Consider the following 15156-nt stretch of genomic DNA (forward strand, 5'->3'; position numbering starts at 1 on the left):
TGATCCCACATTGTGTAAGGAGCATGCTCATGATGAAAGTCCTGTCAATGAAAGAGTAACTGACATTTCATCTCTCTGAGGCAGAAATGCATGTAATTCATACCTATGCCCACTTTTCTGCGGTCCATCCATCTGTCTGTCCATTGCCTGATTTCAAAACATGGCTTTGACACTAAATGGGCAACTTCATGTCTACGAACCTTATGTATTCTCTTTGTGCCTCAATTTCTGCCTCTGTTCAAGCTGGGACTAACAATATAATTCTTAGAGTAATTTTGAGGATTAAGAATTAATATATGTGAAGTATCCAGAACATCCGTGGCGGCTACCTTGTTCATTAAATTGTTAGTTTTAAAGTTAATGGTAATGTTTTAAAATAACATTAATTACTAGAGACTTAGAAATAAACTCAGCTATTACAACTTTCCCGGAGTTTCACAGCTAGTAAATGACAACCCTACGGTTTCAACCCAGGTAGATTTTTTATGCCAAATTCCATTTCTTTCCATTGTGTAATGTCATTTCTCTAAAAAAAAAAAAAAAAGGCCCATCTGCTATTATCTGAAAGATTCACTTTTCCAAAAATACTTTCATTCCATTAACTAAATCATTACACTTTATTATAAATGAATAAACTTGAACCTCATGCATTCCTGGAGACTCTATATTAGATCTATCTTTTTAAAACAAAATTCTATATTCATAGGTTTATAACTCAACTATGATATTCCATTTTTTTTCTTATTTTTGGCTGTTACCTTTCTCAGTTTGGACATTGGTAGAAACCTTTAAATAAGCACATTACATCGGTAGGTGAAAAGATAAAGATTTTCCAAGTAGAATAAACAGAGGGCTAAAGGGGAAAATGCCAAAAAACAAGGACTGCTTACATGAAGAAAGGTACAATTTTAATACTCAGTGAATACTAGAGAACGGGACATGTATTTGTCTGCACTTGAATCAGACAAAGGGAAAAGATTTAATTATTGATTTTCTTATTTGAGAAAAATCAAATTATTGATTTTCTTATTTTTTAAATGGTTGTCAGTTGAAGAGACATCATCAATTTAAAAACACATTTTCTGGAGGTTTTTTTTAGAGGAGAAAATACTATACCACAACTAAAATGTGTGTTAATTGTACAATGCCACCAACTTTCTGAAGTTATATGAAAAACCTGTGTGTCTCCAAAAACATCTTAATACTCAGAAAATACATAAAAATGAGATTTTAGTGCATAGGAGTAATGAGGAAACATAATAGAAATGGATTTCAAAAAAAAGAACATGATAAAGTGGGGGGGCATAGTGACAGCCAGTCACATACATGTATGTAACTCACGGAGGTTCAATTTTTTTCCTACCACGAAATACCTATTCAAACAAAGACAACGAAGGAAGGCTATAATCCATACAGTTTTGAACTATCTTATTTCTTGATTGGTTGCACTCAAGGAAACTTCACTCTGGCATCCAAAATTAAATAAAAAGTAGATTACATCATTATTACTATGTCTCAAGAAAATGCCAAAGAGAAATTATACTCAAAATCAACCTGGATTCTTTTATTCACCTCCCACTTTAAGACTCTCAAATTCTTCCTCTAACTCAGCCTAAGTCTTGTTTCTCTTGCCTCTTTCTTCTAATTGCTATTTGCATTTGCTTATTATTGTGAACTTACCATGCATCCAAAGAATGTATACCATGGGCATATATGATTTGAATATGGTTTAAATACTGAGCACCTCTGTGCCTCCACTCAGGCTTATAGGCTTCTCCAACATTCCCTTCCACTACATTAAATTTTGTGTTGATCCATTGTGGGGTTTTTTTTTTTTTTTGTAAATAAATGTATGAATGCATTTTTTTTCAAAAAATTTTTAAATTTATTTTCAGCATAACAGTATTCATTATTTTTGCACCACACCCAGTGCTCCATGCAATCCGTGCTTTCTCTAATACCTACCACCTGGTTCCCCAACCTCCCCCCCCACCCCCCGCCACTTCAAACCCCTCAGATGAATGCATTCTTAAATAATGTTCTGCTTTTGAAATTTATATCAATAAAAAAACACCTGATAAAGTCTTCTATGACTGGCTTTTTGCTTCCATATTTTTGAGATATAACCTTGTTGATAAGCATAACTGTACTTCATTAATTTTTAGGAGCTCTGGCTATAAGTATTTCACTGAGTAAATATATCACACTTCACTTGTTTAGTCTATCGTTGATGGAAAAGCTAGGTTGATTCCAGTTTGGAGATAGTAAGAAAATTGCTTCTATTAATATCGTTTTACATATATCCTAGAGGTATATGCCAGTGCCAATCTGGAATACATCTCGGTCATGGAATATGGACATGTTATTCCATATAATTTCAACCCCTGTAGGCTCTGAGGGTCTGGTTATAGAATTCATTGTTTTTGCTTATTGTACTTCATGAGGACTATCTGGACTTAGTGAGCTTTCACTGTAAACTCACACTCCTTGGAATTTTCTCTCTGGGAATTCTTTAAGGTCAGAGATTAAACTTTATTGTTTGACAGAGTTTAGGCTTGTTTCCATTCCTGGGGCATTATCAGCATGGACCTACCTTAACCCAGATTGTTACCTGAGCCTTATTTGGGGCCATTTCTCTCCCTCTCTCTCTCTTTCTCTCTCTCACTCTCTTACACACACACACACACACACACACACACACACACGAAATAATTCCTTTTCCCCATTCTATTCAGAGTCAAGGTAAAGACAAGAAGAATTAAAGTATTCCTCTGCCAAGTGAATTTTCTTACTAAAGGTACTGCCATTTAGGCGGGTGGGGGTTTCCTGGATTTGTGTCAGTCTCTACTCCCATCCCCCACTCTTCTCTGGCTTTGTCTGTCTCTTGTCCTACTAAATATACGACCATTAACACTTGGCAGATGGCTCCACTCCATGCTTTCCTCTCTGTTTTCACACTTCGTCTTCAGTTTTAGCCTGTAAGAATGTCTTTACATTCCAGCTCAGATATGTTTTTTTTTAAAAAAAAAACACCTGATTTTAATATTTTAGAATGTTCAAGTGTTCTGTACCTAGGATGCCTAGACCACAGTGTTGCTAGAAAGTGCAATTCTTCTTCTATTTTCAATGGTTTTGTTTCTCCAGAGGACATCTCTGTACTCCCTTTATTTCGTATTTTACATTTCTTCACTTACTCCATCTTTAATTTCACTTTCTCATTTGCCCTTGAACCAAGGGGGGCTAGGTATTACCTGGAGGTGTAACATGTTAGAAAGGAGGAGCTGTCAGCCCTGATTTCCTCCTTCTTCAATCATTGATCGGAATGACTTTGTTACAATTTGCCTTACCTATCACACAGATTCACCACAAGTACCATAGCAAGATTCTAAAAAGATCATCCATGGTAATTGCAGCTGTGTGCCAGAGTTCTATGTTAAGAAGTTCAGAAGCATTTCTTACTAAAAATATGATGAATTACCTATTCTTATTTTATAAATGAATACACCAAACCGTAAACACTTAGGTAATTCAAAATCATGCAGCTTGAGAGAGGCAAATCAAAACTGAATGTCAGTCTGATTCCTAAGATTAAGTTCTTTTTATACTGTCTCCCCAAGAATTAATTAATTCCTGTATATGTTGGTCGGCTTATAACAGGCTAATAAGAAACTGGATTGCCTGCACAACTCAGTTTTATGATCGTTTATTTAGGAGAGACCTCAGAAGAATCAGAGTAGCTATTGCCAACAATTTGTGGCAGGACGCCTGACAAGTAGGTTGGTGGGAGTGGTGTCTGTCCCTCAGTCAACACCTCACTGAGACAGGAAGGGTGCTGACTTTCCTGGGAAAGATGGCTAGAGCTCCCACTCAGTCAAGCACCTTGGGATATTCTTGATGGGATATTCCCATCACCATTAGCTTTATTTCCAATAACACTTTCAGGTGTGAGGCTGGAGAGGAACTTCTGTTATCAACCTATGTACCCCTGGCTAGCTTGAGTCCTTTTGTTCTTAAAGAAAGACAATGTGTTTAATACCCATGGTAGAGTAAGAGCTGAAAGGTTAACATCTATGCTCATTTGGGTTATTTTTCTCTGCCTACCTGGCTGGATTTCTTTGCTCATAGTAATCAATAGTTTGTTGCATTTCATTATTTAAGTTTTAATTATTGATAATGCCATAAGCTAGGGGTGCTTTAAGGTTATGTCCAATGACCAACAAACTCTAGGTCAGGTATTTTGGTTACTTCAGCCACAGATGATCTGATTCAGAGAAGGAAATATCAGTTTATCAATAGCACAAGTCCCAAGTTAGCTTTCCTTACCTTGCCACCCAGACCTAACTAATGATGGACTCTCACAGCCCAATCTCTGATTACGGATTATGATTATTTGCTCAAGAATCTAATTATTTGGTCTTATACATGGTGAACTTCCCTGTAAAATGCCAACTCCTTAAGAACAAGAACACAAAGCAAGGAACATTTTGCTGTTCAGACCTAACTAATGATGGACTCTCACAGCCCAATCTCTGATTACGGATTATGATTATTTGCTCAAGAATCTAATTATTTGGTCTTATACATAGTGAACTTGCCTGTAAAATGCCAACTCCTTAAGAACAAGAACACAAAGCAAGGAACATTCTGCTGTTCAGCATACTTCTCTCCAAATAATTACAACAAATCCAAGTTGGATATATGGAATGTAAGAGAAGTGGACCTCTTTTTTCTATGGAAAGAAAAGTTAATTGCTTGAATTTTCATTTCCTGAGTTGGCCTATGTTCAATCAAACAATTATTGTGCATTACTGCAATGCTAAAAATATTTGAGATTTCTAGAGATTCATAATATATCTGTTCCAACTTATTAGGCCCCTCATCAAATCTGTGAAGTTCTTCCCAGCTACCTTCTAAACTGATTTTGCTTCCTTCTCTCTATTCCTGCATTAGGCAAGTTGAAAAATTGCATGAATCTTAATTCACCTGTGCCGATTAGAGCTTGGAAACAATCAGTGCCCGTCAGTGTTGGAATTATCAAAATCTTCTGTTTGAATAAAAGACTTTTAGAGTGAGGAATTTCAAAGGGGTAAACGTGGTTGACCTCTAATACTCACTTATTCCTAGATTCTTTGTGCTTGACAATACTTCTACCCCGTCTCTTTCTCTATGTAACATAGCCTTGACCTAAGAGAATTGCTCCCCCTAGGCACAAGTATTTTTTTTCTTCCCTTCTGCCCCAAACAGAGGGCCTCTCCTAAGCAGGGATAGGAAATTGTGCCAAATTGCACATAATTGTGCATAATGTATTTGTAACGCAGGCTAAAACTTGCTGGAAAAGCAGCCGAGACCCCCAGAATCATCTCGTTGGGTTTGGTTGGAGGCCAACGCTTTCTTCGCTCAACTACAAAGTCTCTGGAGGTTTTATTTGCTCACAAAAATATCTAAATTCATCACTAGCATCTTTCTCTGCATGAAAACTGAATCAGTTTGATGTTGCTTTTCAGAGTTACACTCCTTGAAGTACTCTAGGGGATTAAAAGTTGGAAAAAAGAAGCGGCTTTAGAGTGAAACACAAACAACTCTAGATGTTGAAGAATTAAATTTCCCTTATTATTTGCTTCAAGGAGCAACACGTTGTTAAGTTCAAAGTCATTTAAATGGAAGAATCTACAATATCTCCACCTCCCAAAGCCTGCAGCCACAGACATTTATTTAAAAAAAAAAAACAAAAAACTTCAAATTTCAAAAGAAATCATATAAGTATTAGACATAATGTCCAGTGGAAAAATGAAACAAGATGGGACCAGGGAGGGAGACAAATTATAAGAGACTCTTAATCTCAGGAAACAAGTTGAGGGTTGCTGGGGGCGGCAGGGGGAGAGAAGGGGTGGCTGGGTGATGGACACTGGGGAGGGTATGGACTATAGTGAGTGCTGTGACTGTGTAAGATGGATGATTCACACACCTGTACCCCTGAAACAAATAATATATTATATGTTAATTAAAAAAATAAATTTAAAAAAATCACAAGAGAAAAAAATTGAGAATATATCAGGTAAGAAAACACTAAAAGAAAATACACCGACATTTTTATAGTAGTTAGTTTTGGAATGTAATGATTATAGGTGATTTTTCTGTTCTTTTCTCTATTTTCTAAATGTCCTATAATGTGATTTTAATATTCTTTATGATAGAAAAATACATATTAGAAAATAAGCCTAGATAAATTTCAGATGATTTTGTTGCTTCTAATGCCATTCATATACTACTATAAAACGTAAATCTGCCGACAGTGTGAGATGAATAGGCACCCAAATTCAGGGAAAAAAATATACCGTCTTGCATTTTATGAAACTCAAAACACATTTAAGGGGCCTCATTTCATGACTCCAATTACTATTTTTTCTAGGTTATGTGTCTCAACAACTATTTATTCCTGAGATTTACTCAGATTAAGATTTATTCACTTATCTGGTGGCACAGAAAGCAGAATGTGGGAAATTAAAAAAAAAAAAAACACATCTTTTCTTACTTATTTTTCCATGGGGAAAATAGAAAGTTTAGGATTATGGTGAAGATTTGATAGTTACAGAACACAGGAAGGGAAACCTGTCTCCTGCCATTCAAATACATTTATTTATCTTAGGGGGCCTTAGTGTGACTTCTTCATGGTAGAGGTTAGATTTTTCAAAACATATTTATGAAGTGCCGTGTTTCTCAACAACAATGCTACTGGCATTTTAAATAAGATAGTTCTCTGTTTACAGGACTGTCCCACACTGTGGAGTACTGAGGGTCCCTGTTGCTACACATTAAATTAGGCAGTAGTGCTCTCCCCCTAACCCCTGTCACCAGAATAATCAAGATCACTGTACTAATTTTATAGCTGTCTCCCTTTGCTCATCAGTGATCTAGAATGTGTCACCTATTTATTCTCAAACATGATGTAGTTAGTGCCAGCGCCTTCTAGAGGAGGGAACTGAGGAAGACCAGTGAGTTTAAGTACCCGGCCCAGACTCTTCGACCCAGAACTGGCAGAGCCAGTCTGGAGCCCAGGTGTCTGACTGCCTCCAGCCCAGTACACAGAAACCACGACAGGACTCCAGAAATTGTCTCCTTATTCCGTCAAGATGTTTTTGTGTAGCTCCTAGACCTTATGTCTTCAAGTTACCTTTGTTTTACTTTGCTTTAAATTCAACTCAACTCAGTCTGGAGTTAAGGCAGTGGAGAAAATAGGCCGACAAATGTGGCCGGCGTGGGGATGGGTGTGCTGCAGCAGACACCTGACCCCTGTCCATGGAGAGGTGGGGCCTAGGAAACCACATTCTGGCTTTCCCTTACTGAGAAACACAGTAATCATGAAAGCACTATTTACTGAGCACTCATCAAGTACGAGAGACTTTGCTAACCTTCACGATAATGCTGGAGGATTTATAGTATTACTCCTTTAGAGTTAAGGAGGTAGGCTCAGAGCTGTGCATTACCTTTTTCAAGGTCAGCAACAAGGCTTGGGCCCAGGTGTCAATGCAGGATATGTGTGTGTGTGTGTGTGTGTGTGTGTGTGTGTGTATGGTGGTGCGGGGGTGGATATGAACCCCTCTAGGTGCGAACTTTAGGTATAATGTCAACACTTTTTAACAATGATCACCCTTAGAAAGGTTAAAAATAGTATGAATTTTGCTTAATCTGTATCATACATGATCAAAATAGCTAAAGGTACAGAAAAGATGGAAAAAGACCTAAAAACACAATTTTGGTGCATGAGAAAGCCAAGGATACAGTCACCTCACTGATGAAGAGCTGTGAACAGTAAACAAGAACCCTGATTCAAGGATCTCCCTGGGGAGTAAAATGCCATCGTTAGTCATCATCTTTTGTGTTGAGCAGTATCCTTATTCTTTGTTCTCCCCTGATGGGGAACTATCTCTGGGAAAAACAGCACATGTTGAACCATAGATTACCAGTGAACGACTTAATCATACAACTTCATCAAAGATATGGGAAGTCAAACATTCTTAGGGAAGAATCTCATTTTGGGTGTGGAGGAATGGGAAAGATGAGGGAAGGCCCGGTTGGAAGAGAAGGGATATCATCACATACAAAACTCTAACATCTCACCCCACGACCAGTCTTATATTGTACTAGAAAAGTCACAGGAGTTCAGTGGGCACATGTATATGTGTTTGTAGGTGTGATATAAAATTGTATATAGTTATTACAAAAATGGAATGATGATTGAGCTGAAATCAACCAAAGTTCATTGATCCATAGCACGACTGTGTGTCTGCTTGTGACAATGCTCTAAAACAGGAGAAGGGATCAAACTGTCTCGTTCTCAGAAAGGTAACACATCCCTAGGGCTCCGAATATCTGTGTTGGGCAATGGCAATAATCTCTACTACCCAGCCTGTGATATTGGGAAGCGAATTCTTAAAGGTTCCAGTTTAAAACATGTCCCCCACAACACCAGTGCATGAATGCTTATAGCAGCATTATTCATAATAGTTAAGACATGGGACAGCTCAAAGGTCCACCAAATGATGACTAGAAAAATGTAATATACACATATGATGTATGCATATATATGTAATATATAATGTATATGTATATATATAATGTATATATGTAATAAAAATGTAAGACGCATATGATGCAGTACTGATATGTGCTATCACGATGATCCTTGAAATCATTATGCTGAATGAAAAAAGCTGGAGACAAATGGTCATATACTGTCTGATTCCATTTATACAAAATGTCTAAAATAAGCAAGTCCACAGACACAGAAAGTAGATTAGTGGTTGCCAGGGCATTGGGGAGGGGAGGAATTGCTAAATGGTTATGGGTTTCTTTTTGGGGTGATGAAAATGCTCTGGAATTAGTTAGTGGTGAGATTATGCAACATTGTGAATATACTAAAAACCACTGAATTTTACACTTCAAGATGGTGAGTTTTATGTTTTGTGGATTTAATCTCTCTAAAAATTGCAAAAAAAATAAAAAATTCTTAAAGGCCCTAATTATCCCATGGAAGGAACAAAGTACAGAAAAACCACTGAAGCCAACTATCATTTCTTCCCTTTTCTATTCAATATGTGGGGAAATAGTTCTGAGGTTAATTAGCGTTCATTTATTATTTCTTATGCCAAGCATTATAATGTACCTAATGCATTTCTCATTTATTTCTCAAACCAACCTTAACTATGTTCTTGGTATTCTCACTGTACAGATGAGAAAACTGATTAACTGATTTAACCAAGGTCATATGTGTAGTGAATGGAAGAGCCAGCATTTGCACTGTTTAGGTCTATTTAATTCAAAGCCTGATGCTCTCATTCACTATTCAGTATAGCTTCCTTGGAAAACAGGGCAAAAGGGAGTTTTAGACCGAGCAACAATGAAGTAAAACATATTCTCCTCTGGTGTCTAATCTGTCGTGAGGGAAAGAGGTGGGCCGTGGGGAGGGTTTCGGGTCTCAGAGATAGCGGTATCATTTTACTAGAATATTAACTTTAGAGATGAAGTTTACAAGATTGTAATGATAGCTCTGCATTTTCATGTTTTCCTATTCTAGGTTATGGAAAAACAAATAAAATACATATCCTACCTTGTAGCTGGAGATACTTACACTCTTGCACTTTGGCATCGTATTCAACTCTACTTAGGAACAAATACATAAGTAAGGAATAAAATTCAGATGAAGAAAGAGGAATTAGATTCAGATTCTGAAATGTTATCCTTATGGAAAATTGAAATAGTGAAAAACTCCAGCAATGTCACAGGAACACTTAAAGCTAATCTCGGGTTACAAAATATCCCCAAAGAACTCCAAGAAGCATTTGAAGCATTCTCTGGTTAATAAAACCCTGATCTAGAACTCCTTGCCCTCTGGGAATCCACGGGCCATGGGAACTCAGTCCTTATCCTTTTTCAATTTTCTATTGAAGGAAAATGGAATGTTAATAATGCTTCTACCAAAGGGATTACCAATTGTTGGTAATATCAGCATATTTTTAATTAAACCTTTTAATCAAAACTTTCATTTTTTCACCAGGGTTCTGCTGAATTAATGGAAAAAAACAACAAATCTGGGTGGCCCTATTCATAGATTCAATAAAGAGCTTCCAAAGAAGGCTGTCTGATTAGGGCATATATTCTTCTGCCCTTCCGATTAAAAAAGCACTCCCTTACACATTTCACCTAGTAACTTTCTATAAATTAAGACAGAAAATGTCCTGGTATGGCTGACATGTAGGCTTGAGAGATGGAGTCAAGGATAAATTTAACGTCTCTCAGTCTTGGTAATTTTGTTTAATATGTATTCAGAGAGCTCCATGCGAATATTACTAAGCAATTGATTATAGGGTTCAGCAGGGCGAGTTGAGCTGGGAGTGATAGATTTTTAAACTCAGAGTAGATTTCAGCACAGATGTCTGCAACATGCATAGTATGTGAACATTTTATGCTTTCTGGAACATGAATTAATCGACCACAGATCTCTCTTTCTCTGTGAGGCCAATTAGCAGCTTTGTACTAAATTCTTCATTCGCTTTGATACTCTCTTGCTACCTTATCCTTCTGAGGATGGAGCTTATTCTCTACAGCCTAATCCTGAAACGTGTCAACTTTATTGATTCATTTTAACGCCTTCTAGAAAGTAGTACAAAGTGAAGAACAGAAGGTTTTTTGTAAGGGAAGATATGAATTGAGTAGATGCAGGAGATTTTTAGGTTAGAGGTAATAGAATTTTTTAGTAGGAATCATTGCTTAGTATAGTTAGGGAAATCTTAAAAAAAAAAAAAATTAGGCTTGATCCAAACAACCCTTTTAAAGTCTGGTGCTACAAGATGAACTGACAGTGGAAACTTGAAGATTTATTGAGTAAGCTCAGGAATGCATCCTTTTTTGTGGGAATATTCATAGACTGGTCTAAAGTAAAATGGAGTCTGGGATACTATATGCATTTCTTATCAGTGTCTTTCTCTAACTACAAAAATATATCAAAATAGCTTTAGAGACACACTCTCATTTCTATCTGAAAAAGGGTTTTACAATTTTAATAAGCTTTCCTTGTATGGAATGATAAACAAGAAGGATTCAACACCATCTCTAATTTTTGAGCCAGCTTAACGTTCTTCCGGTACTCTTAAAATATACATATTATGACAGAGTAAGTTATTTGATTAAATTATCTTAGGCTCTTAAAATTTAAACACACACACACACACACACACACACACACACTACATTATACCTTCCTACCATTAAAACATTGCTTCTAGAAGTTCAAGTTTCTTCAAACAATGTGTTTGGTTCATTTTTTTTGTGGTACCATCTGAGAAAGCTGGCAAAGTGCTACCATGTGACAAAGAGGAAAACTGTGTCAAAGAGGTGAAATAAGCAGGATTGAGGGACCTCATTCATCAGTGAGGGTCTATAAGGTCTGGCCTCTAAACCACACATTTCCAGATTTGGTCTTTCTGGAACTCTGCAGAATCCAGCATAGAGATAGAGGCAATATCAAGGTGTTTTATCTCTTTGACTACCCTAAATGCCTGTTTATAACCCATAATCAACTAGACACACACCACTTCCACCTTCTGCCTCTGTGCTGCCTCCTCTTTGCACTAGTATCTCTTCAAAAATGGAGGAAGACTGGGGGCACCTGGGTGGCTTAGTGGGTTAAAACCTCTGCCTTCGGCTCAGGTCATGATCCCAGGGTTCTGGGATTGAGTCCCACATCGGGCTCTCTGCTCGGCAGGGAGCCTGCTTCCCCCCTCCATCTCTGCCTGCCTCTCTGCCTACTTGTGATCTCTGTCTGTCAAATAAATAAATAAAATCTTTTTAAAAAAATGCAGGAAGATTGAAACCTTGAATACGACAATACATCAATGATCTCATTGTGTCAGCAGGAATGGAATCTGATTTAAAATAAAAAGAAGTGACCATTTCTCATAGCAGCAAAATTCCTAAACTATCTTTCTTTATGAAGCTAGAAATTTGCTCATGGACTATGTAGTTGTTAGTTGCTGAAGAATTTAACAACTAACCAGAGATACAGATAAAAATGTATGTATATTAATATTTACTTATATTATCAAAACTCCTATGTTTAAAAGTGTATCAGTAGATGATTAGTTAAGTTATAGTATATCCATTCAAGGGAACATGATACAATTATTTTAAAAGGTAATGTAAATACTTATTTACAACAGGAACAAAGATACTTGATGTGTTGTGGAGGGAAAAGTATGTAGAATGTGATCCTATTTTAGCAAAAGAAGAAAAACAATATTTATAGGGTATATACATTTATAGAAAAAAGTCTGGAAGGATATACACCAAACTGTTAATAATGATTTCCGTTCTTGTGACGTTAGATTACGACTATTTTCCAATATTTCCTTGTAAGAATTCTTCTTTCTGCAATGGGCATATATTACGTTTATAAAAAGCAAAAATAAGGCTATTCTTATTTTAGAAGGAAAGGACTATCACCACCCCCCCCCCCCCGCCAACACACACACACACACACACAAAGATGGTAACCAGAGTTTATGCCTATGACCTTTGAAAACTGAAACGATGACTATGACATTCCATTGCCCCCTGGTGGAACAATGCAGAATTTTATGAGCATCCTTACTGGCTAAATTTAACCCGTGAAATATTTGAATCCAAAGTCAACTCAATACCAGCTTTAGGATGGAGGGATACTTGCCCCTTTTCATTCTAAGCCAGTTTGATGAATTGAGCCAAGAAACATCCATTTATACTCAATAAACAATTACAGAAGTCCATGAATTTACCCACAACTAATGTAAAGCTATCAATCCTATTTACTTGGGGGTAAATTCCTCATAGCAAGCAAGCTATGTTAGGCCTTCAGGTCTCCTACAGGTTTGGTCCTGGAGTCCAGGTTTAAGTTTAATTTTTGCTTTAGCTTAAGTGTCATAAAAAGTAAGTACTTGGAATCATGCGTGGTACCTAGTGAGTGTTATGTTAGGTATTAACCATTTTCCTGCAACCACCATTTTTACCTCTGTGCTAAAGAAGGACTACAAAGGATATACATGAGATCAGTTGAGTTCCACAGTGCCCCTTTGATCCCCTATATAGACAAGTGTGATATTCTGTGGCCAGGGCTGTCCACATAGAGTTAGACAGCATTACAGCAGAGGAACCCAGAATGGAGACTTTTCTGGGAGTGTCTGTAGACACATCATGCTAATACTCAAGGGTCTGTGATACTACCATATAAGGAATTTTCTGCTTGCTGTATTTTTATTTCTTACTGCATTAAAGGCCTATGGTGGACTCATAGCCTATCAAAGATATGTTGTCTATGTACATATAAAATATCTCTGAGAGATATTCATAAGAAATGAAATATTCAGCACAGGTTACATCTTGCTAGGGAAGGTAGGTGACTGGGGGATGGAGGATATTTTTTCCTATGTATTCTTTTATAACTTTTATTTTTTGTACTCTGTGTATTTATTACTAATCAAAAATAAAATAACTTTTGATGGTTTCCTATAAGGAATAAAACATTGAAACTGCTTAATATGGAATAGTATGTTTTATGATTATTATCATGTTTTTTAGAGAGGGAGAGAGAGAATCTTAAGCAGACTCCATACCTAGCATGGAGCCTGACTCAGGGCTTGATCTCATGACCCTGACATCATGACTTGAGCCAAAATCAAGAGTCATATGCTTAACCAACTGAGTTACCTAGGCATCCCCTGGAATAGTACATTTTTAGACATGGCTGGCAATTAGAATAATATATTGCCAAAGTACGAAGACAAAGGGACATGAACACTTACACATAGAATTATCTTGAGTACTGGGATTTAAAGAAAATTTAAACATAATCCCTAACCTAAAAAAATTATCAATCCAGTAGGAAGGCAGAGACTGTAAGAGTAATAAGACAAGGCCAATAGTAGAGTAGCACAGAGTATAGATGAAGAATCACTTGACCTAGCACATGTTCTTTGGATAGGGATCTGTGATTCAGACAGGAGGAAGAAACAGAACAATATCTTTATCAGTAAAGCACTTGTATATCATTTCAAAATCTTTATGTAACTACCTTTTGAGTCATTTCTCCCACATGATCAGTCAAATCTGTAATCTCACAAAGTTCACTGTGTATTTTTTCCCTTGTTTTTACAATATTGGAAAAAGATTGCTGTTAGCATCAATCTCTATAGTATGTTGTTTCCCTACCCAAAGATGCACTAAAAATAATATCACAGGAGATATAACTGTATTTTTAAAATCAGAATAGAGGATAAATCCATTTTATATATTTTGAACTTGAGATCAAGAAAAAAGTTGTTGGGTCTTGTTTTTTGTTTTGTTTTGTTTGTTTTTTTTTCTCTGACATTCAGCCTCTGCCTTTTGATGAGGCATGTTTATGTTATTTTATTTATGTTTAGGTTTATTTATTTATATTTATATTTATGTTAAAAATAATTATTGATGAGGTTAGTGGTTCTGGGAGAATCAGACAGCTACATGCAAAAGAATGAAATCAGACTCCTTTCTTACAGCATACCCAAAAATCAACTCAAAATGGATTAAACCCCTAATAAGACCTAAAACTGTAGAACTCTTAGAAGACCAAAAACTGTAAAACTCCTAGAAGAAAATATAGGGGGAAAGCATGACATCGGTGTTGGCTCCGATTTCATAGATAAGTCACCAAAGATAAAAATGATGAAAGCAAAAATAGACAATTGGGACTATATCAAAATAAAAAGTTTCTGCCCATCATGGGAAATAATCAACAGGGTTTAAAAGCAACTTCCAGAATAAGGGAAATATTTGCAAAGCATATCCTCAATATATATTCTATTTTATATTATTTTATAAGATACATTATATTTTAATCTTTAAAAATATATAAGGAACTCCTACAATTCAATAGCAAGAAACTAATAACCTGATTTAAAAATTGACTGAAATAGATTTTTATCCAAAAAAGACATACAAATGGGCAAGAAGTACTTGAAAAGATGTTCAGTGTCAATAATCATCAGAAATGTAAATTGAAATCACAGTGAGAATCACCTCACGTCTGTCAGGGTGGCTATTACTCAAAAAAGCAAGTGTTGATGATGATGTGGGGCAAATGGAACCCTT

At 36.4% G+C, this 15156-nt stretch overlaps 1 protein-coding gene across 2 annotated transcripts in view; it reads right to left on the reverse strand.

The window, feature by feature from the left end:
• The window catches only part of ADAMTSL1 (ADAMTS like 1), a 920800-nt gene that overhangs the window by 489017 nt on the left and 416627 nt on the right, over positions 1 to 15156 (reverse strand). The window lies entirely within an intron of this gene.

This window comes from Mustela erminea, chromosome 12, assembly GCF_009829155.1.
Source record: "Mustela erminea isolate mMusErm1 chromosome 12, mMusErm1.Pri, whole genome shotgun sequence".
NCBI lineage: Eukaryota > Metazoa > Chordata > Mammalia > Carnivora > Mustelidae > Mustela > Mustela erminea.